General features: G+C 39.4%; 1 non-coding gene across 1 annotated transcript; it reads right to left on the reverse strand.

Moving 5' to 3' along the window:
* Positions 1–1,408: 1,408 nt before the first annotated feature.
* LOC132608501 (small nucleolar RNA R71) lies at positions 1,409–1,515 on the reverse strand. Its single transcript, XR_009570415.1, has one exon. It is a non-coding gene; the product is annotated as a small nucleolar RNA R71 (small nucleolar RNA).
* Positions 1,516–23,506: the final 21,991 nt, after the last annotated feature.

The following is a 23,506-nucleotide window of genomic DNA, read 5'->3' on the forward strand; positions in this document are numbered from 1 at the left end:
ATTTTATACACGTGAACAAAGTTCCATTGGTGGGTGAGCATTGATTACTCCACTTTTGGAGCTTAGTGAAGACAACAAGATTCCATTTTTCATCATCTTTATCACACTTTGTAAGCTTTATGTCTCATTTATTGCTTACTACTTTTGAGACCATCATGTGTGAGTAGTTTCTTTAATCAAAGTTGAGGACCCAAATGATGGATGTTATGTAATGGGTGTCTAACATTGTATATATATAATGGGTTGTGATGTATTTTATTATTTCTCGCATTCATTGTTCGTTAGTGGTTGCAAACACTTGCTTATGCACAAACCCTAGTTTATTTGGAAAGATGAACTAGGGTGTGATTTGAAATAATATAACAAGGACTCGGGGTGCTAACCCTCGTTTAATGAACTCACTTAGGGATAAGATGAGTTCTACTTGGCATATTTAATCGATCTTACTTACAACTTTTCTACATTTGGGAAAATCATGAAAAGAAATACTTTCTAACTATTGAAAAATATTAGAAAGTGCATTAGAGATTAAGTGCATACAAAACCCCGACCCATTAGAAATATATCATATTGATACCCATAGCATAACATCTAATCACCGCGGGGACACAACTTTGGTTCTCCCAATCCAAACAAATTCCAAATACTTCAAAATATTGAATATAAACCAAATCTTTCCTCTCTACTATTCGGAATAAAATTAAAGTTTCTAGAGATTAGTTACATAAATAATTAGTACCTTTTTCTCTCCATATTCCCTGTGGGATTCGACCCCAACCTTGTTTGGGTTACTATAGTTGACAACGTCCGCTTTACGCCATTAATAGGTGTAATTTGAGCGTATCAAATTTTGGTGCCATTGTCGGGGAATACGATTTTGAAATTACTGATTGTTGTGTGCTCTTCTTTAAAACTTTTTCTATTCCATCACACCTTGTTTGCTGTTGTGGTGAACCAGGTAAACATGGCAGGAAGATAGAATCGAAATCAAGGAAACCAAGGTGGACTCCAGGTGAACCCACCTGCACCAGAAGAGGATGAGGATGGGAATATATTTGCGGAATTCATTAATGAAGTTGATTATGCTTCTGCTGTGGTCCCTCCTAGGATTGGAAATGCTACTTTCAAAATTGATAGTTCTATTTATCAGCTGCTGAAACTTGAAGGTTATTTCCGAAATTCTTTGGAGGATTGTCCACTCCGACATTTGAAGAACTTCCTGCATGTGTGTGCTCAACAATCCCAAGGTGCTGTTTCTGCTGATGCACTTTGGTTACGGGTCTTTAAATATTCCTTGGCTGGCCAAGCAAGGGAATGGTATGAAAAGCTTCCCAGCAATTCTATTCACACCTTGAGCGAGTTAGCCAATACATTTTTGAAGAAGTGGTTCCCATCAAGCAAAGAGGCTGAACTTCGAGATAAGATCTTTGAGTTCAAACAACTTCCGGGAGAGCAATTATATTCGGCATGGAAGCGTTTCAAGTACTATCTAGCTCAATCTCCAACTCAGGGGTTTTCGGATGCTATTCTCACCGAGAAGTTCTACAAGGGATTAGATACAATGAATCAAATTGCTGTCAACATTGCAGTTGGGGGATGATTCATGGACAAATCATTTGTTAGCATCACCAGGTTTCTCGATAAGCTCACCACCCACAATTAAGCTTGGCACTCAAATGCTAGTGAAATCTTGTCATATGATAGTCCCTCTGTTGCCGCGGTGGCCAAAGAAAATCATGAGCGAGATCATGCTTTTGCTCAATTGCAAACCACCGTGGATTTGCCGTCAAAGAGGCTTGCGAAGAAATATGCTAAAAGTGTGAATGTTGTCGAAGAGATGCCATCTCATGCTCCCGGAATGTACCAAGTCTCGGAGGAAACTTATCTAGAGGGGCAGCCACAACGTGAGGATGCTAATTATATCGATCACTCTCAAGGGAGTTATCAAAACCAATGGAGACCCCAACAACAAAGCAATCAATATGACCGAAATGAATATGGTGGTTCGGACAGGAGGGATTACAACAACAATAATTATGGTAATCGGAATTCCAATGCCTATGTTCCACCAAAGGGTCGTTCTTCTAACTCTCAAAATTGGCGAAAGGGTCCTTCCAATGATTAAGGGACCTCTCAAATGGAATCTATGCTTGAAAAGATATTGGACAACCAACATAAGAGTGACAAGAAGATGGAAAATTTGACCGAAGTGGTAGGCTCTCACACTTCGATTCAAAAACTTGAGTCACAAATGCGAGATCTTTCTCGTGAGCAACATCCACCACAAAGAGGGGCCTTCCTAGCGACACAATTCCGAACCCAAGGGGTAGTGGAGGTGATCACATTACCTCATGCAAAGCTATTTCTACTAGAAGTGGAAAGATCCTTAATGCGGTGAATCAGAGACTGGTTGAACCTATCATTGTTGAGCTGATTGTGGATGAGGTTATTGAGAAAGAAATTGAAGAAGAACTGGAGTCACCAATTGAAGTGCCTATTATTGTTGAGAAAGAGAAGGAGGCACACCCTATTGTTCTCGAGGGTGATGAGGAGCCAAGTGTTGAAAAAGCTACCGGGGGTAGCACCCAAAAGAGAAAGGTCACGGGGGCAATTAAACCCTTGACTCAATCATATAAATCTCCTCCCTCGTTCCCATAAAGATTGATGAAAATAACGGAGGGTGCCAAGTGCCAACGCTTCTACGACCAATTGAAAGGGTTGTCAATGAATATCCCCTTTCTTGATGCATTCCAAGAAATGTCGGGATTTGCTAATTACTTGAAAGACTTGTTGACGAATAAAAGACCAATCAAGCATGATACGGTGGGAGTCACCTACCGTGTGAGCGCTATTATTTCGTCATCAAAGGTTGAGAAGAAGGGAGATCCCGGGGGATTTCACTATCCCTTGCACCATCGGTCATCATGATTTTGCTTGTGCTTTATGTGACAATAGGGCTAGTATTAATTTGATGCCACTAGCCATCTACAAGCAATCCAGTTTGGAAACACCTAGACCTACGAGCATGCATCTCCAAATGGCCGATAGAACCATCAAAAGACCGGTAAGAGTTGTTGATGACATCCTTGTTAGAGTGGGGGAATTCTTATTGCCGGCAGATTTTGTCATCCTTGATTGTGCAGTTGACAAAGAATTCTCAATTATCTTGGGAAGGCCATTTATTTCCACCGGGAGAGCTCTAATGGACTCGGAAAATAATGAAATAAAATTTCGGGTCAATGATGAAGAGGTAACTATCCAAGCTAGCAAGGGGTTAAAATTGCCTAGTGCTTATGAGAGCATTTCGGTCATTGATTCTTTCGATGTGGTAGTCGAAGTGGTGGATCATAAGTTAGAGGAGGAACACTTTGACGAAACACTTTCGGCTATTTTGGTGAACTTCGAGGCGGATAACATGAAGGGGTATATTGAAACGGTTAATTCTCTTATTGGCCGGGGTTCGTACTCTTATGAACCGAAGAAATTATCTCTTGATCTTGATAAAAGAACTACTCCTCCGGCTAAGCCTTCGATTATTGAGCCTCCAAAACTTGAGCTCAAGCTACTTCCCTCTCATTTGAAGTATGCTTTTCTTGGCCCAGATAATACTTTACCGGTTATTCTCTTATCTTTGTTAAATGAGGAACAAACTCAAAAGGTGCTTGAAGTGTTGCAGGCTTATCGAAGATCTTTTGGGTGGACTATTACGGATATTAGGGGGATTCCCTCCGGTATTTGTGAACATCGAATCGAACTTGAGGAGGATAGTTCATCAAATGTAGAGCATCAAAGAAGGCTAAACCCTCCTATGCAAGAAGTGGTCAAGAAGGAGATAATCAAATGGTTGGATGCGGGTGTTGTATACCTAATTGCAAATAGTCGATGGGTTAGTTCGGTGCAATGTGTGCCAAAGAAGGGGGGCATCACTGTTGTCCCTAATTCCTAGAATGAGTTGATTCATACAAGGACAATTACCAGATGGAGAGTGTGTATGGACTATCGAAAGCTCAACACCGCGACTTGTAAAGACCACTTCCCTATGCCTTTTATTGATCAAATGCTTGATCGGCTAGCCGGAAGAGCTTATTATTGCTTTTTGGATGGCTATTCGGGGTACAACTAAATTAACATTGCATTAGAGGACCAGGAGAAAACCACTTTCACTTGTCCTTATGGCACTTTTGCTTTCAACCACATGCCTTTTGGCTTATGTAATGCCCCTGCTACTTTCCAACGGTGTATGATGTCTATTTTCTCGGATATGGTGGAAGATTTCTTGGAAGTCTTCATGGATGACTTTTCAGTTGTTGGTGACGCTTTTGACGAATGTCTTGCCAATCTCGGTAAGGTATCGAAGCGGTGTGAAGAAACCAACCTTGTACTTAATTGGGAGAAATGTCATTTCATGGTGAAGGAAGGGATTGTCCTTGGCCATAGGATTTCCAAGAAGGGTATTGAGGTAGACCAAGCAAAAGTTGATGTTATAGCCAAGCTCCCTCCACTAATCTCTGTCAAAGGAGTTCGTAGCTTCTTGGGACATGCCGGCTTCTATCAGCGGTTCATCAAAGATTTCTCCAAGATCGCCAACCCGATGTGTAAGCTTCTTGAAAAAGAAGCTAAGTTTGCGTTTGATGAGAAGTTCCTTAAGGCATTTAATGAGTTGAAGGAAATGCTCACATCTACTCCAATTATTGTATCTCCAGATTGGTCATTTCCGTTTGAGCTCATGTATGATATGAGCGAATTTGCTATTGGTGCGGTGCTTGGGCAAAGGCACAACAAAATCATGCGCCCAATTTGTTATGCTAGCAATACCCTCAATAGAGCTCAAATGAATTATACCGTCACCGAGCAAGAGCTTCTAGCAATTGTCTACGCGTTTGAGAAGCTCCGGGCCTATCTACTTGGATCCAAAGTTGTTGTTCATACGGATCATGCGGCCTTGAGATATTTGATGACAAAGAAAGATGCAAAGCCGCGATTGATTCGTTGGGTATTGTTGTTGCAAGAGTTTGACTTTGAGGTCAAAGATCGAAAAGGTTGTGAAAACCAAGTTGCGGATCATCTATCTAGACTTGAGGAAGCTGGGAGACCGAGTGGAAATCTTGAGTTAAATGATGTTTTCCCTGGTGAGAGACTCTTGGCTGTATCTTGTGAGGTTTCCCCTTGGTATGCAAATATCGTCAACTTCTTGGTAACGGGTCTTATCCCCGACGACATCAAGGCTTATCAAAAGAAGAAATTTTTGAGAGATAGTCGTCAATACTATTGGGATGAGCCCTATTTATTCCGCACTTGTGCCGACAACATCATTCGGCAATGTGTGGCCGAATCTGAGGCCATGGAAATCTTGAAAGCTTGCCATGACTCTCCCGTGGGGGGTCATCACAGTGGGAACCGCACAGCAGCTAAAGTGCTTGAATGTGGCTATTATTGGCCCACCCTTTATCATGATGCAAATTTGATGGTGAAATCTTGTGACCAATGCCAACGCCAAGGGTCAATTGGGAGGAAGCACGAAATGCCAATGAATTTTGTCATGGAGGTTGAGCTATTTGATATGTGGGGCATCGACTTTATGGGCCCATTTGTGAGTTCTTGTAGTATGCGATACATTCTTATTGCGGTTGACTATGTGTCCAAGTGGGTCGAAGCTGTAGCATTGCCCAACAATGATGGCAAGAGTGTCACCAAATTTCTCAAAAGAAACATATTCACAAGGTTTGGCACTCCAAGGGCAATCATTAGTGATGGTGGCACTCACTTTTGCAACAAGCAATTCGCTAATCTCGTGGCGAAATATAGAGTGAAGCACTGGGTGGCAACTCCTTACCATCCCCAAACTAGTAGGCAAATCGAAGTCTCCAATCGGGAAATAAAAAGCATCTTAGCCAAGACGGTTAATGAAAATAAAACTGATTGGTCATCTAAGCTTGATGATGCTCTTTGGGCTTATAGAACAACATTCAAGACACCCATTGGTACTTTTCCTTATTGGTTGTTGTTCGGTAAAGCTTGTCATCTACCTGTTGAACTTGAACACAAAGCTTTGTGGGCATTAAAAACATTGAACATGAATTGGGACGAAGCAACCAAGTTGCGGGTGTTTCAAATGAATGAAATGGATGAGTTTCGGTATCATGCCTATGAGAGTGCGAGTTTGTATAAAGAAAGGATGAAGCACTATCATGATGTCAAACTTCTGAAGAGAGATTTTCAACCGGGTGATTCGGTGTTGCTATTCAATTCAAGGTTGAAGCTCTTTCCGGGCAAGTTGAAATCCAAGTGGTCCGGCCCTTTTACTTTGGTGAGTATGTCACCCAATGGGTCGATGGAGTTAAAGTCCGACGATGGGATGCGTACTTTCAGGGCGAATGGCTATCGGGTAAAGCACTACCATTGGATGGTTGATGGGGACAAGATTGTTGATGCTCACCGGTTGAAACATGGCACCGGACCTTAACACCAAAAGTGGTATTACATCGTGCCGCGACGTTAAATTGTGCGTTTCTTGGGAGGCAACCTATGGTCATTTTCGCAATATGTTTTTCCATTTCGTTGATTTTTGTTGTTGTGTTGTTTTGATGTTTGTTGATGTGTCGAGGAACCTAAGTGTTGAACCCAGAAAATGCCAGGAAAGCAGATACACGGCATATTCAACGGAACGTTGATCTGATACCACTTTGTCACACCCTAATCTACCTAGGGTGTGATGGGCACCCGACCCTTACTTAGAGCCGAGCGAACCCTCTGACTTTTAATACATACATAATCCTTTGGACTTTTTAAATCAAATAATGATGAAATACATAGTAAAATTTTCAGAAATATTCTTTTTCGTTAGTTTCAAATCAAACAAAATCTGTGATCATATAGAACTTATATCATAACACAAATGACACATCGGCTGATGGAGCCGCTTACTGAACTGACAACCAATACCCACAACTCTGTCTGCAAAGTCTCTAACTAATCAGACATCATAGCACACACACTCTGACTCGGCAGCACTCCAGGAGCAAGTGGAGCTTGCCAACTCCGCTGGAACATCTTCTATAATAGCTTCAACTCATCTGGGTGTACCTGCGCGGCATGAAACGCAACCCCCAAAGAAAGAGGGGTCAGTACGGAAAATGTACTGAGCATGTAAGGCATAGAATACAAAAAACGGAACCATAATCGAAACAAGCAGTACAAAGGTAAGTACATCATTCAGAGTACCAACATGCTTATTTTCCAAACGCAAATCGTATATGCCGAAGTCATATGTCAGAAAGAGTACAGCAAGTAAGTAAATCATCCAGAGTGCCAAAATGCTTACTTTCAAAACACAGACTGTGCGTACCGACATCATATGTCATCACCTACATATCATCATATACAAATATACATTTAACTGATAGTGCTGTGGAACGTACAGCCCGATCCATATGTAATATAATAGTGCCGAGGAACGTACGGCCCGATCCATATATATATAACATATACTGCCGAGGAACGTTTGGCCCGATCTATAAATATAATATATACTGCCGAGGAACGTTCGGCCCGATCCATAAATATAATATATACTGCCGAGGAACGTTCGGCCCGATCCATAACTATAATATATACTGCCGAGGAACATTCGGCCCGATCCATAAATATAATATATACTGCCGAGGAATGTTCGGCCCGATCCATAAATATAATATATACTGCTGAGGAACGTTCGGTCCGATCCATAAATATAATATATATTGATGCGGAACGTGCAGCCCGATCCATACATATATTGTACTGCTGCGGAACGTGCAGCCCGATCCATACATATAACATATACATATCCTTAATAATACTTCCTTTGAAAAACATATCTTACTCATATACATGCAGAAAAATGAACATATCATGTTGCCGAGGCGTCGGCTCCGATCCATATATAACATAACATGTTAGTGGCGAGTATAACATAGTGCACACAATGATGTAACCGGCCCGAGGCTCCGCGGTCGATATGATAGTAGCACGTCCGAGTGGAGTATCGAGAACCATATGTATATAAAACAATTCTAAAACTCGATGGACAAGTATACTCACCGACCCCTGAAGGCTCAGAAACAAGTTTCGGGTCAATCGGATTTAGTATAAGAAAGTTAGGAGCGTTTGAAGTACAGAACCTTCTACGAACGTTTCAGAAGCCGTTTTTGGAAGATCAAAGCCACAATCATGTCAAGAACCTTTCGGATATCGTTATAGATCAAATCAAATAGAGCTTTTGGAACCATATGTACGTATCAAAATGTATCAAAGGCTCGATGGAATAATCAAACGTGCCATCATTTGGAAAACCAAGACATTAGTATATCAATTATCTTTCGAATTCCATTCGGAAACATATCAAACCGAACTTGGACATCATAGATAAGAATCAAAACCACATGAAACAACTTATGGAAATCAAGAACGTTAGCCATCCTAGTGGCTCTAAGAATAGAAGTTTCTTTGGAATCATATACATATCGTATGTTCGTTTCACGAAGATCATGCCAAAAGAAAGAAAGGGTAAGCCTTACATACCTGTCCCACGTCCTATTAGTTACGCTTAATTGTCCGAACTTGCAATTGCTAATCTTTTCCTCTTAGCTCTTCAACTTGGCTAGAGGTGCTCCTTGTAAAAATGGATGGTTTTCTTGCTCCAACAACTATACCACGTTAAAGAGGACCTTCAAATTAGTAGGAATACTAGAAGAAAATATTTTTTTTCGGATCAAAATTGAAGACTTCAATTTCCTTGGTCATGGCCGAATAGCCCCTTATGGTTGGCTTCTCTCAAGTTTTCTTGAATGTTCTTGAATTGAAGGTGATAAAAATGATCCAATACCACTTATTTTAAGCCTCCATATGGGCCTTGGCCCATACTCCTTTGGCCGGCCACACTCGGCCTTTTACTTAAGCCCATTTTTTTTTTTTTGTGATTCATGAAAATTTATTTTCCAAATTCCAAATTTGCCCTTAGCCTTCCCCAATTTTTCCACATTAAAACTTTTCATAAGCAACCTATGTATTAAACAAGATCGAAATATAGCCTTGTCCTTAACTTCTTGTAATTATCTTAAATTATTTGAATGTACAAATTGCGGGATATAACATCCTCCCCCCCTTTAGAACATTCGTCCTCGAATGTTCAACTGGCCTCATGGGGTATTATAATACTTCGGGGGGGGGGGGGGGGGGGGTCCCTCTTATAGTTGTCCTTTTCTTCGTACCCATTCCTTATCTTTCACCCAATTTTCTTTATAATCGAACTCCTTACCCCGTCATTCTAAATATTCCCAAACTACCAATTGTTAATTCTCTTATTATAATAGTCGTTCCTGTCCGAAATATCCTTTGAGTCTTATCATTTTCTCCCTTATCCTTTCTGCATTTAGCTTGTAGCCGTTTTCTTGCTCTTTTATTTCTCTTACAACATGTCGCTTAAGGTATCTCTCAACCCTTCCCTTTTATGTCGGCCTCGCGGTACACTCATTGTCAATTCGTTTCTACTTCTTCCGTGTATCCTCCTAATATGCCAATATATTTAGAACTCTGGACTCGAGCTATTAAATTTTCCTCCTCTGGAGCCTGAAAATGTTGCGAACCCTTTCTGAGTCTAATAAGTATGTTCTCCCCCCTTTTTAGGGGTTCCTTATACGTCACAATCTTCGAAAACACTCTTTCAAACACGCAGACCCGTTCTATTCTTAAGTCATCTTTCAGGAAAGCTCTTCCATGTCCGAGGCAACCACATTAGTATGGCTACACATTCCACTTTTATTCCATATTACCACATTTTTATCCTTTTCACGTGCCTATCTTGAGTTTTGTTTTTACCCAAGTCGTCTCGTGCTTTGCCGGTAGTTCCTCTCGGGGCTTCACTCACTAAGGCTTCTTGTCTTTCATTTTCTTCCGACACTGTGATCTCTTTATTTTTCATCTACTCACTCACTTTCTTTTTCAAATATCGTTGTATTAAAATTTCCAATCTTAACCTGTAGTGACATAGCATCAGTTTAACTTGTAACACTTGTAGCGTTTATTTTTGCGGTCACTCGAACTTCGGTACCCTTACTTGATTAATGCCTTCTTTACCATAACGCCGGTTGCTGGGACTCACATGTCCACCGATACAGTCACATATGAGATATTATACGCATTCATAAATATGTATATATATATATATATATATATATATATATATATATATATATATATATATATATATATATATATATATATATATATATATATATATATATATATAATTACTATCAACTAGCCCACAAAATACTTCCAAACGCTATTCAAGCCTATCATAATTCTAGAGCTGTGATGCACTTTCTGTCTCTCCACCAGTCTAGTTTGCCTCGTCCTACGTGACCTCTTATGGTCTCCAACCATCCCATATACTCTGGTTTCCCTTAGGCTACTCTAACTTCTCATTTGTCTCTTATGTCTAAATCTATAGGATTTCTTGCGCACTTCCCAGGGGGTCACCCATCCTAAGATTTCTCCCACCTTAGCACGCTTAACCTCGTATCTTCGATAGAATTCGGTGCCTTAATGCTGATATAATCGCGTCCGCTTCCTCGCATGACCTTTATTACATGATTTGGAGCGAGTCGAGGTCTCACAGATTCCGAGGCATGTTCGCAACCCGTCCTTTCTTTTACAATTACTATTTTACCCTTTTCGATCTTCAATATTCACTTTTCGCTTCCGTATATAACTACCTTTCGTCCTAGATTCCCAGATTCCCGATGGTAATGATCACATCTTCATCGTCATTACTTGTAAGTATTCGGGTATCGGCCTGTTTGGATCCCCAATCACCACTTTTATGTAATAACCGGCAGCAAAGTTAATTGTCGACTTTCTGAAACCTCCAACAGACCTTGCTCCTCTTATACTATTCTTTCTATTCAAAATATGTACACGACAAGTATCAACAATGCCTCACAAAGCATACGGCTATATATCACATTCTAGCCATCCAGAAATGCCAATTTCAGGTAACAGATCAAATATATCAGAACTTACCTCCGTAACTTTCCATATCATCACTTATCTCATTCCGTCGTATGTAAGGCTTACATAAGGAATCTCATTTCCTATGACTTGGCTCTATCGCACGATCTATGACAGAAAGAAGGTCAACAATCCCTAGATGTCCGTAGCCTCCTGTTTATAAATGTGACCGGCTTCACACCCATAAACAGGACTTTACTGGACACGACTTTGCAGACAACCCCTAGGACAAACCTGCTCTGATACCACTTTGTCACACCCTAATCTACCTAGGGTGTGATGGGCACCCGACCCTTACCTAGAGCCGAGCGAACCCTCTGACTTTTAATACATACATAATCCTTTGGACTTTTTAAATCAAATAATGATGAAATGCATAGTAAAATTTTCAGAAATATTCTTTTTCGTTAGTTTCAAATCAAACAAAATCTGTGATCATATAGAACTTATATCATAACACAAATGACACATCGGCTGATGGAGCCGCTTACTGAACTGACAACCAATACCCACAAATCTGTCTGCAAAGTCTCTAACATTAATCAGACATCATAGCAATCAATGATTGGTGAACCGGCAGATCCATTTGCAACCCCTTTGGAAATATTACCTGAATGGTATTTCATTCCTGTATTTCAAATACTTCGTACAGTGCCCAATAAATTATTGGGGGTTCTTTTAATGGTTTCACACACTCTGACTCGGCAGCACTCCAGGAGCAAGTGGAGTTTGCCAACTCCGCTGGAACATCTTCTATAATAGCTTCAACTCATCTGGGTGTACCTGCGCGGCATGAAACGCAGCCCCCGAAGAAAGAGGGGTCAGTATGAAAAATGTACTGAGCATGTAAGGCATAGAATACAGAAAACGGAACCATAATCGAAACAAGTAGTACAAAGGTAAGTACATCATTCAGAGTACCAACATGCTTATTTTTCAAACGCAAATCGTATATGCCGAAGTCATATGTCAGAAGGAGTACAGCAAGTAAGTAAATCATCCAGAGTGCCAAAATGCTTACTTTCCAAACACAGACTGTGCGTACCGACATCATAAGTCATCACCTACATATCATCATATACAGATATACATATAACTGATAGTGCTGTGGAACGTACAACCCGATCCATATGTAATATAATAGTGCCGAGGAACGTACGACCCGATCCATATATATATAACATATACTGCCGAGGAACGTTCGGGCCGATCCATAAATATAATATATACTGCCGAAGAACGTTCAGCCCGATCCATAAATATAATATATACTGCCGGGGAACGTTCGGCCCGATCCATAACTATAATATATACTGTCGAGGAACGTTCGGCCCGATCCATAAATATAATATATACTGCCGAGGAACGTTCGGCCCGATCCATAAATATAATATATACTGCCGAGGAACGTTCGGCCCGATCCATAAATATAATATATACTGCTGCGGAACGTGCAGCCCGATCCATACATATATTGTACTGCTGCGGAACGTGCAGCCCGATCCATACATATAACATATACTTATCCTTAATAATACTTCCTTTGAAAACTATCTTACTCATATACATGCAGAAAACAGAACATATCATGTTGCCGAGGCGTCGGCTCCGATGCATATATAACATAACATGTTAGTGGTGAGTATAACATAGTGCACACAATGATGTAACCGGCCCGAGGCTCGGCGGTCGATATGATAGTAGCACGCACGAGCGGAGTATCGAGAACCATATGTATATAAATCAATTCTAACACTCGATGGACAAGTATACTCACCGACCCCTGAAGGCTCAGAAACAAGTTTCGGGTCAATCAGATTTAGTATAAGAAAGTTAGGAGCGTTTGAAGTACAGAACCTTCTACGAACGTTTCAGAAGCCGTTTTTGGAAGATCAAAGCCACAATCATGTCAAGAACCTTTCGGATATCGTTATAGATCAAATCAAATAGAGATTTTGGAACCATATGTACGTATCAAAATGTATCAAAGGCTCGATGGAATAATCAAACGTGCCATCATTTGGAAAACCAAGACATTAGTAATATCAATTATCTTTCGAATTCCATTCGGAAACATATCAACCGAACTTGGACATCATAGACAAGCATCAAAACCACATGAAACAACTTATGGAAATCAAGAACGTTAGCCATCCTAGTGGCTCTAAGAATAGAAGTTTCTTTGGAATCATATACATATCGTATGTTCGTTTAACGAAGATCTTGCCAAAAGAAAGAAAGGGTAAGCCTTACATACCTGTCCCACGTCCTATTAGTTACGCTTAATTGTCCGAACTTGCTATTGCTAATCTTTTCCTCTTAGCTCTTCAACTTGGATAGAGTTGCTCCTTGTAAAAATGGATGGTTTTCTTGCTCCAACAACTATACCATGTTAAAGAGGACCTTCAAATTAGTAGGAATACTAGAAGAAAATATTTTTTTTCGGATCAAAATTGAAGACTTCAATTTCCTTGGTCATGGCCGAATAGCCCCTTATGGTTGGCTTCTCTCAAGTTTTCTTGAATGTTCTTGAATTGAAGGTGATAAAAATGATCCAATACCACTTATTTTAAGCCTCCATATGGGCCTTGGCCCATACTCCTTTGGCCGGCCACACTTGGCCTTTTACTTAAGCCCAATTGTTTTTTTTTTTTTTTTGTGATTCATGAAAATTTATTTTCCAAATTCCAAATTTGCCCTTAGCCTTCCCCAATTTTTCCACATCAAAACCTTTCATAAGAAACCTATGTATTAAACAAGATCAAAATATGGCCTTGTCCTTAACTTTTTGCAATTATCCGAATGTACAAATTGCGGGATATAACATCCTCCTCCCCTTTAGAACATTCGTCCTCGAATGTTCAACTGGCCTCATGGGGTGTTATAATACTTCGGGGGGGGGGGGGGGTCCCTCTTATAGTTGTCCTTTTCTTCGTACCCATTCCTTATCTTTCACACAATTTCCTTTATAATCGAACTCCTTAACCTGTCATTCTAAATATTCCCAAACTACCAATTGTTAATTCTCTTATTATAATAGTCGTTCCTGTCCGAAATATCCTTTGAGTCTTATCATTTTCTCCCTTATCCTTTCTGCATTTAGCTTGTAGCCGTTTTCTTGCTCTTTTATTTCTCTTACAACATGTCGCTTAAGGTATCTCTCAACCCTTCCCTTTTATGTCGGCCTCGCGGTACACTCATTGTCAATTCGTTTCTACTTCTTCCGTGTATCCTCCTGATATGCCAATATATTTAGAACTCTGGCCTCGAGCTATTAAATTTTCCTCCTCTGGAGCCTGAAAATGTTGCGAACCCTTTCTGAGTCTAATAAGTATGTTCTCCCCCCCCCCCCCCCCCCCCTTTTTAGGGGTTCCTTATACGTCACAATCTTCGAAAACACTCTTTCAAACACGCAGACCCGTTCTATTCTTAAGTCATCTTTCAGGAAAGCTCTTCCATGTCCGAGGCAACCACATTAGTATGGCTACACATTCCACTTTTATTCCATATTACCACATTTTTATCCTTTTCATGTGCCTATCTTGAGTTTTTTTTTTACCCAAGTCGTCACGTGCTTTGCCGGTAGTTCCTCTCGGGGCTTCACTTACTAAGGCTTCTTGTCTTTCATTTTCTTCCGACACTGTGATCTCTTTATTTTCCATCTACTCACTCACTTTCTTTTCCAAATATCGTTGTATTAAAATTTCCAATCTTAACCTGTAGTGACATAGCATCAGTTTAACTCGTAACACTTGTAGCGTTTATTTTTGCGGTCACTCGAACTTCGGTACCCTTACTTGATTAATGCCTTCTTTACCATAGCGCCGGTTGCTGGGACTCACATGTCCACCGATACAGTCACATATGAGATATTATACGCATTCATATATATATATATATATATATATATATATATATATATATATATATATATATATAATTACTATCAACTAGCCCACAAAATACTTCCAAACGCTATTCAAGCCTATCATAATTCCAGAGCTGTGATGCACTTTGTCTCTCCACCAGTCTAGTCTGCCTCGTCCTACGCGACCTCTTATGGTCTCCAACCATCCCGTATACTCTGGTTTCCCTTAGGCTACTCTAACTTCTCATTTGTCTCTTATGTCTAAATCTATAGGATTTCTTGCGCACTTCCCAGGGGGTCACCCATCCTAAGATTTCTCCCACCTTAGCACGCTTAACCTCGTATCTTCGATAGAATTCGGTGCCTTAATGCTGATATAATCGCGTCCGCTTCCTCGCATGACCTTTATTACATGATTTGAAGCGAGTCGAGGTCTCACAGATTCCGAGGCATGTTCGCAACCCATCCTTTCTTTTAAAATTACTATTTTACCCTTTTCGATCTTCAATATTCACTTTTCGCTTCCGTATATAACTACCTTTCGTCCTAGATTCCCAGATTCCCGATGGTAATGATCACATCTTCATCGTCATTACTTGTAAGTATTCGGGTATCAGCCTGTTTGGATCCCCACTCACCACTTTTACGTAATAACCGGCAGCAAAGGTAATTGTCGACTTTCTGAATCCTCAAACAGACCTTGCTCCTCTTATACTATTCTTTCTATTCAAAATCTGTACACGGCAAGTATCAACAATGCCTCACAGAGCATACAGCTATATATCACATTCTAGCCATCCGGAAATGCCAATTTCAGGTAACAGATCAAATATATCAGAACTTACCTCCGTAACTTTCCATATCATCACTTACCTCCTTCCGTCGTATGTAAGGCTTACATAAGGAATCTCATTTCCTATGACTTGGCTCTATCGCACGATCTATGACAGAAAGAAGGTCAACAATCCCTAGATGCCCGTAGCCTCCTGTTTATAAATGTGACCGGCTTCACACCCATAAACAGGACTTTACTGGACACGACTTTGCAGACAACCCCTAGGACAAACCTGCTCTGATACCACTTTGTCACACCCTAATCTACCTAGGGTGTGATGGGCACCCGACCCTTACCTAGAGCCGAGCGAACCCTCTGACTTTTAATACATACATAATCCTTTGGACTTTTTAAATCAAATAATGATGAAATGCATAGTAAAATTTTCAGAAATATTCTTTTTCGTTAGTTTCAAATCAAACAAAATCTGTGATCATATAGAACTTATATCATAACACAAATGACACATCGGCTGATGGAGCCGCTTACTGAACTGACAACCAATACCTACAACTCTGTCTGCAAAGTCTCTAACATTAATCAGACATCATAGCAGACACACTCTGACTCGGCAGCACTCCAGGTGCAAGTGGAGCTTGCCAACTTCGCTGGAACATCTTCTATAATAGCTTCAACTCATCTGGGTGTACCTGCGCGGCATGAAACGCAGCCCCCGAAGAAAGAGGGGTCAGTACGGAAAATGTACTGAGCATGTAAGGCATAGAATACAGAAAACGGAACCATAATCGAAACAAGCAGTACAAAGGTAAGTACATCATTCAGAGTACCAACATGCTTATTTTTCAAACGCAAATCGTATATGCCGAAGTCATATGTCAGAAGGAGTACAGCAAGTAAGTAAATCATCCAGAGTGCCAAAATGCTTACTTTCCAAACACAGACTGTGCGTACCGACATCATAAGTCATCACCTACATATCATCATATACAGATATACATATAACTGATAGTGCTGTGGAACGTACAGCCCGATCCATTTGTAATATAATAGTGCCGAGGAACGTATGGCCCGATCCATATATATATAACATATACTGCCGAGGAACGTTCGGCCCGATCCATAAATATAATATATACTACCGAGGAACGTTCGGCCCGATCCATAAATATAATATATACTGCCGAGGAACGTTCGGCCCGATCCATAACTATAATATATACTGCCGAGGAACGTTCGGCCCGATCCATAAATATAATATATACTGTCGAGGAACGTTCGGCCCGATCCATAAATATAATATATACTGCCGAGGAACGTTCGGCCCGATCCATAAATATAATATATATTGCTGCGGAACGTGCAACCCAATCCATACATATATTGTACTGCTGCGGAACGTGCAGCCCGATCCATACATATCCTTAATAATACTTTCTTTGAAAAACATATCTTACTCATATACATGCAGAAAACAGAACATATCATGTTGCCGAGGCGTCGGCTCCGATTCATATATAACATAACATGTTAGTGGCGAGTATAACATAGTGCACACAATGATGTAACCGGCCCGAGGCTCGGTGGTCGATATGATAGTAGCACGCACGAGTGGAGTATCGAGAACCATATGTATATAAATCAATTCTAAGACTCGATGGACAAGTATACTCACCGACCCCTGAAGGCTCAGAAACAAGTTTCGGGTCAATCAGATTTAGTATAAGAAAGTTAGGAGCGTTTGAAGTACAGAACCTTCTACGAATGTTTCAGAAGCCGTTTTTGGAAGATCAATGCCACAATCATGTCAAGAACCTTTCAGATATCGTTATAGATCAAATCAAATAGAGCTTTTGGAACCATATGTACGTATCAAAATGTATTAATGGCTCGACGGAATAATCAAATGTGCCATCATTTGGAAAACCAAGACATTAGTCATATCAATTATCTTTCGAATTCCATTCGGAAACATATCAACCGAACTTGGACATCATAGATAGGCATCAAAACCACATGAAACAACTTATGGAAATCAAGAACGTTAGCCATCCTAGTGGCTCTAAGAATAGAAGTTTCATTGGAATCATATACATATCGTATGTTCGTTTCACGAAGATCATGCCAAAAGAAAGAAAGGGTAAGCCTTACATACCTGTCCCACGTCCTATTAGTTACGCTTAACTGTCCGAACTTGCTATTGCTAATCTTTTCCTCTTAGCTCTTCAACTTGGCTAGAGTTGCTCCTTGTAAAAATAGATGGTTTTCTTGCTCCAACAACTATACCATGTTAAAGAGGACCTTCAAATTAGTAGGAATACTAGAAGAAAATATTTTTTTTCGGATCAAAATTGAAGACTTCAATTTCCTTGGTCATGGCCGAATAGCCCCTTATGGTTGGCTTCTCTCAAGTTTTCTTGAATGTTCTTGAATTGAAGGTGATAAAAATGATCCAATACCACTTATTTTAAGCCTCCATATGGGCCTTGGCCCATACTCCTTTGGCCGGCCACACTTGGCCTTTTACTTAAGCCCAATTTTTTTTTTTTTTTTTTTTTTTTGTGATTCATGAAAATTTATTTTCCAAATTCCAAATTTTCCCTTAGCCTTCCCCAATTTTTCCACATCAAAACTTTTCATAAGCAACCTGTGTATTAAACAAGATCAAAATATGGCCTTGTCCTTAACTTCTTGCAATTATCTTAAATTATCCGAATGTACAAATTGCGGGATATAACATCGGCGAGCCGTCGAGTGCACCGTCGGAGTGGACCACCTGAAAGATTTGTCACTGGAAATAATGAAAGTTCGACGACAGATTAGACGCTCCATCGAACTGATCGACGGTCAGTTCGACGGGCGTTTTTCTCTCTTTTTCATAAAAAAAAAAGGGGGGGGGGGTTCACTAGACGGAGCGTCGAACCAATCGACGCTCCGTACTTTTGACGCATCGGTTCAGATAAGTGGTATTATAACCCACGTCGTCTCCTCTATCTCCCCATTATTTTCTTTTACGTTTCTCTCTCTCTCTCTCTCTCTCTCTCTGTCCACCTCCCCCTCTACCATAACCTTTATAATAATAATAATAATATTGTCTCATAAAAAGATTGTAAATTCTAGTAAGAGTAAAATCACATCTTAGTCATGAGTTGAAGAACGAATAAAATGGGCATGAGAAGAAAGGTCAAAATCTGTAGTGTCAAGGAGGATGAATCACTAATTCCCAAATGAGTATCCTACCCGTCCCCGAGCCTACATTACAACCCAAGAACAAGTCCTATAGTGATCACAACTTAACCATCCGAAAGTGTTAGACATTGAAATTAAAGGCAAGCATATGGTATCTGCACTTGTAAATCATGAACTTCTTTGTGAGCGCGAGTGCTTTCCATTCTCATCTATCCTTGTCCCGATTCTTATCGTAAAATTGTGTGTGGGATATTCTCTAATCTAAGTGAGGGCATAATGGTGAATACTCGCACGCATAAATGCTTCTAATAGTGTGATGTCATTGATTGAAGCGTCATGGTCAATTCTAATAAATTTTTATGAAAGAACCCTGTTTGGGAACGAGGAAGGAGGGAGTTGATTTGAAAAATACATATGCCGGTAGTGATGAGAAAGCACCATTGTAGTCACTTTTACTTTATTTTTAGCATAGTTGTAGTTTTATTTTGTGGTTGTTTTATCTGACTTGCTTGAGGAGAAGCAATGATCCTAAGTTGGGGGTGTTGATGTGCCACGGATTTGTGGCACATTCGACGCCTTTTTTACTATGAATTTTGGTTGTTTTCAAGTAAGTCTGGTTCTTGTTAATATGTTTTTGTTGTGTTTTAGGAAAACAATGGCCCAAAAGCAAAAACAAAGAACAAAGGAAAAATTGGCCAGAAATGAAGAATCGACGTCCCGTCGATCAGCCGACGGACTGTCCTTCGATGCGTCGATAAGCTCAATTTTCCAGTGATTACATTAGTTGAAGAAGACAAAGGACGGAGACATCAACGAAGCGTCGAACTGATTGACGCTTCGTCGTTTGTGTCGTCAATCAAGATCTGTCAACAAGAAGAGAAAAAGACGGAATACTCGACGGAGCGTCGAATTGTTCGATGGCACCGTCGAATGGATCACATTGCTGAAGATACAAAGGACGGAGGAATCGATGGATCGTCGAACGATCGACGGTCCGTCGATGTTGCTATCGGGGGCAATTTTGTCAGTTGCTGCTGTGCGTTTTTTGGAGCCTATTTAAAGAACATTTTAGGTTATTTTTAGCAGCCAATTTTCATTTTATGCACGTGAACAAAGTTCCATTGGTGGGTGAGCATTGATTACTCCACTTTTGGAGCTTAGTGAAGACAACAAGATTCCATTTTTCATCATCTTTATCACACTTTGTAAGCTTTATGTCTCATTTATTGCTTACTACTTTTGAGACCATCATGTGTGATTAGTTTCTTTAATCAAAGTTATGGACCCAAATGATGGATGTTATGTAATGGGTGTCTAACATTGTATCTATGTATAATGGGTTGTGATGTGTTTTATTATTTCTCACATTCATTGTTCGTTAGTGGTTGCAAACACTTGCTTATGCACAAACCCTAGTTTATTTGGAAAGATGAACTAGGGTGTGTTTTGAAATAATATAACAAGGACTCGGGGTGCTAACTCTCGTTTAATGAACTCACTTAGGGATAAGATGAGTTCTACTTGACATATTTAATCGATCTTACTTACAACTTTTCTACATTTGGGAAAATCATGAAAAGAAATACTTTCTAACTATTGGAAAATATTAAAAAGTGCATTAGAGATTAAGTGCATACAAAACTCCGACCCATTAGAAATATATCATATTGATACCCATAGCATAACATCTAATCACCGCGGGGACACAACTTTGGTTCTCCCAATCCAAACAAATTCCAAATACTTCAAAATAGTGAATATAAACCAAATCTTTCTTCTATACTATTCGGAATAAAATTAAAGTTTCTAGAGATTAGTTACATAAATAATTAGTACCTTTTTCTCTCCATATTCCCCGTGGGATTCGACCCCAACCTTGTTTGAGTTACTATATTTGACAGCGTCCGCTTTACGCCATTAATAGATGTAATTTGAGCGTATCAGGCAGCGTAAGGCTGAAGCTCACAACAAGATACTAGCAGCTTGAAGAAATTAGAGCTGTAAAGCACACAAAAAGAAAGTAGCTTGAAGCTCATACCTCTTTTGAATGAGAAATGATGGTCTAGCTATAATGCACCAAAAGAACCTTGTCTTTATATACTAGTATCTATATTCTAGAAAGGAATAAACATAGTCACTTGGAAAACAAATTAGGCAACTAGAAGTGGCGAATTCAGGATTTTAATTCAGGGTGTTCGGAAAAAAAAAGAAGCTAAATATACACTGTAATTTTTTGCCGAAGGTGTTCAAAAGTTAATATATACACATAAACACAGAAAATTTACCCTATATATACACTGTAATTTTTTATCGAGGGTGTTCGGGTGAACACCCCCAACAACACAGATCCGCCCCTGCCAATTAGTAATCCTCATACATCACAGATGCAAGATAATTAAATTTAAGAGGCATTTGGTGGGTGAAGGAATTCAAAATATGAGAATTATACCATGATATTAGCAGAGGCTTTTTGTCCTCTCAGTTCAAGAACTATGCAAAAATTAATTTCAGGATTTGAGCTACGGACAAGAAATTTTCCTTACAACCAACTTACAACTACAAGAAGATGGATAAACGAATACAAAGCAAGGTACCTAAGTTCTATTAGTTTGATAGAACAAGATTCAGTTTCCTGTGATAATGCTTACCTCCAGCCGGCAGTATGTTGTGCTCCACAATCGCCAAGAAATATTGGCTTCAGAGGAAGTTACAGTACATCGATCATACTCTGCCAGCAGTATTTCAAGACAAATTAAAATGTGGTACTTGATAAAGCTACAACTTATCAACACATAATTGGAATCTAAACCTAGGTTCTGTAGATTCAAGAGAAAAAATCAGGACCACTTCTCTTTGAAATCAAGCAGTAGCTACACATATTTTAACACCCCGGAAAGAAATACAGTTTGCAATACAACAGACGAAAAGCAACAATTTTCATCAAGCAAAGAACAACATAAAGACGAGAGATACAACAGTTCTCAATCCGCATAGAATCCATGTAATAATACCTATAAACACATTACTATTTATTTCCCATTTAATGGCTCTTTGTAGTATAAAGTTAGACACTTTGATATTACTCAACTGCACATTTGATTTTGCTATTTCTATGAAGAGTATACAGATAAAAAAATATTGGATTCTCTAAAGTAGGGATTTGGATGCCATTTCTAGTCTTTCTTTCATCCTTGAACTTTTCCAGGCAAGCTCTCTTCGATGAAAAAGACTTACTCCTATCTGGTGTTTAAACTAAAACAATGAATACAACATTTATTGCTTTGATGTATCATCGAGATCGGAAGGACTATTGAGCTAGGAGCGTACATTTAAATGTTTCAATTTCATATGTTAAGACATATATACCATCATAACGAAAAAGTAAAAGATTAAGGGCGTGTTTCGAAAATAAGTGAATTTTTTACTTATTTTTTAGTGTTTGGTAAGTAAGCAAAAGAATAAGAGAATTTGTATGTAATCCAGCAGAACACTATAGGGGTGGGATTTGGGAGGATGGGGGGAGGTTGGGGTTGGGAGCATTGGGCGGGTGAAGAGGATATAGTGAACTTGGAATGTTACTTGTGAAACTTGTTTTTTCTACTTTCACTAGAGAAGCCATTTTTCTTATTTTTAAGGGATTTGGTTTCCTTGACAAACCAAACATGGAAATATTGGAAAATATTTTCCATAAAATGATTTACTCCATACCAAACACACACTTAGTAGTTTTGATCTTGACATCGATAAACACATGCTTTTTCTCTCAACTAAAACAAGATCCTAAAGAATGGTATAAGTCATTCCAAATTGTATAGATTGTAGATCCCATTCAATGTTTTGAAGAATATATAAGATTACTTTGATACTACTCCTCAAGTGCACATTTGCTTTTGCTATTCCTTAGATAACCTTGGATTCTCTAAAGCATGGTTTTCGATTCTTTTGGCAGCACTGTTACAAAGGAGATGCCTACTTCAAATGGTTCAATTTTAAAACTAAAAAAAATATGTTCAATATATATACGTAAATAAACAAAAATAAAAATCTGAATATGACTGACAAAAACACTAAACCATAATAAAAATCTGAATAGGACCCATGTACAGATAACAGATAGAGAGCTTAAAAATGAAAATTTAGACCCTAAACACCTGTACTACTACTAAACAACAATAAAAATGTGAAATCTGAATAAGACCCATGTACCCATTACATATGCATAGCCATAAACCAGGGTGACTTTTGGGTTAAGCCACTCAAGCCAAGGCTTTAGGTCGGGGGGCCCACTTTTAATTAATATATATATATATATTTTGAAAAATTACTGTGAGTACTACTTGTAGCAAAGAGAAATAGTTAACTAATTGACGGAAAAGAAAGTCCCTAAATGTATACTAGTACAAATAAAAATTAAAGTCTATTATTAAAGTTTGGCTTTATGCCCCTGTTGGGTTTTGATATTGGTGAGTGGGAAATGATGGGATGGAAAGTGAAGGGAATGTAAAAGGTCCCTTTTGCTTTGGTTAAAACATTTGTCCCACATAGGAAGAAGAGAGGAAAAGAGAGGTGTATATATTACATTACACCTTCTCTAGTCGCTAAAAGGG

Source organism: Lycium barbarum, chromosome 8, assembly GCF_019175385.1.
Source record: "Lycium barbarum isolate Lr01 chromosome 8, ASM1917538v2, whole genome shotgun sequence".
Classification (NCBI taxonomy): Eukaryota; Viridiplantae; Streptophyta; class Magnoliopsida; order Solanales; family Solanaceae; genus Lycium; species Lycium barbarum.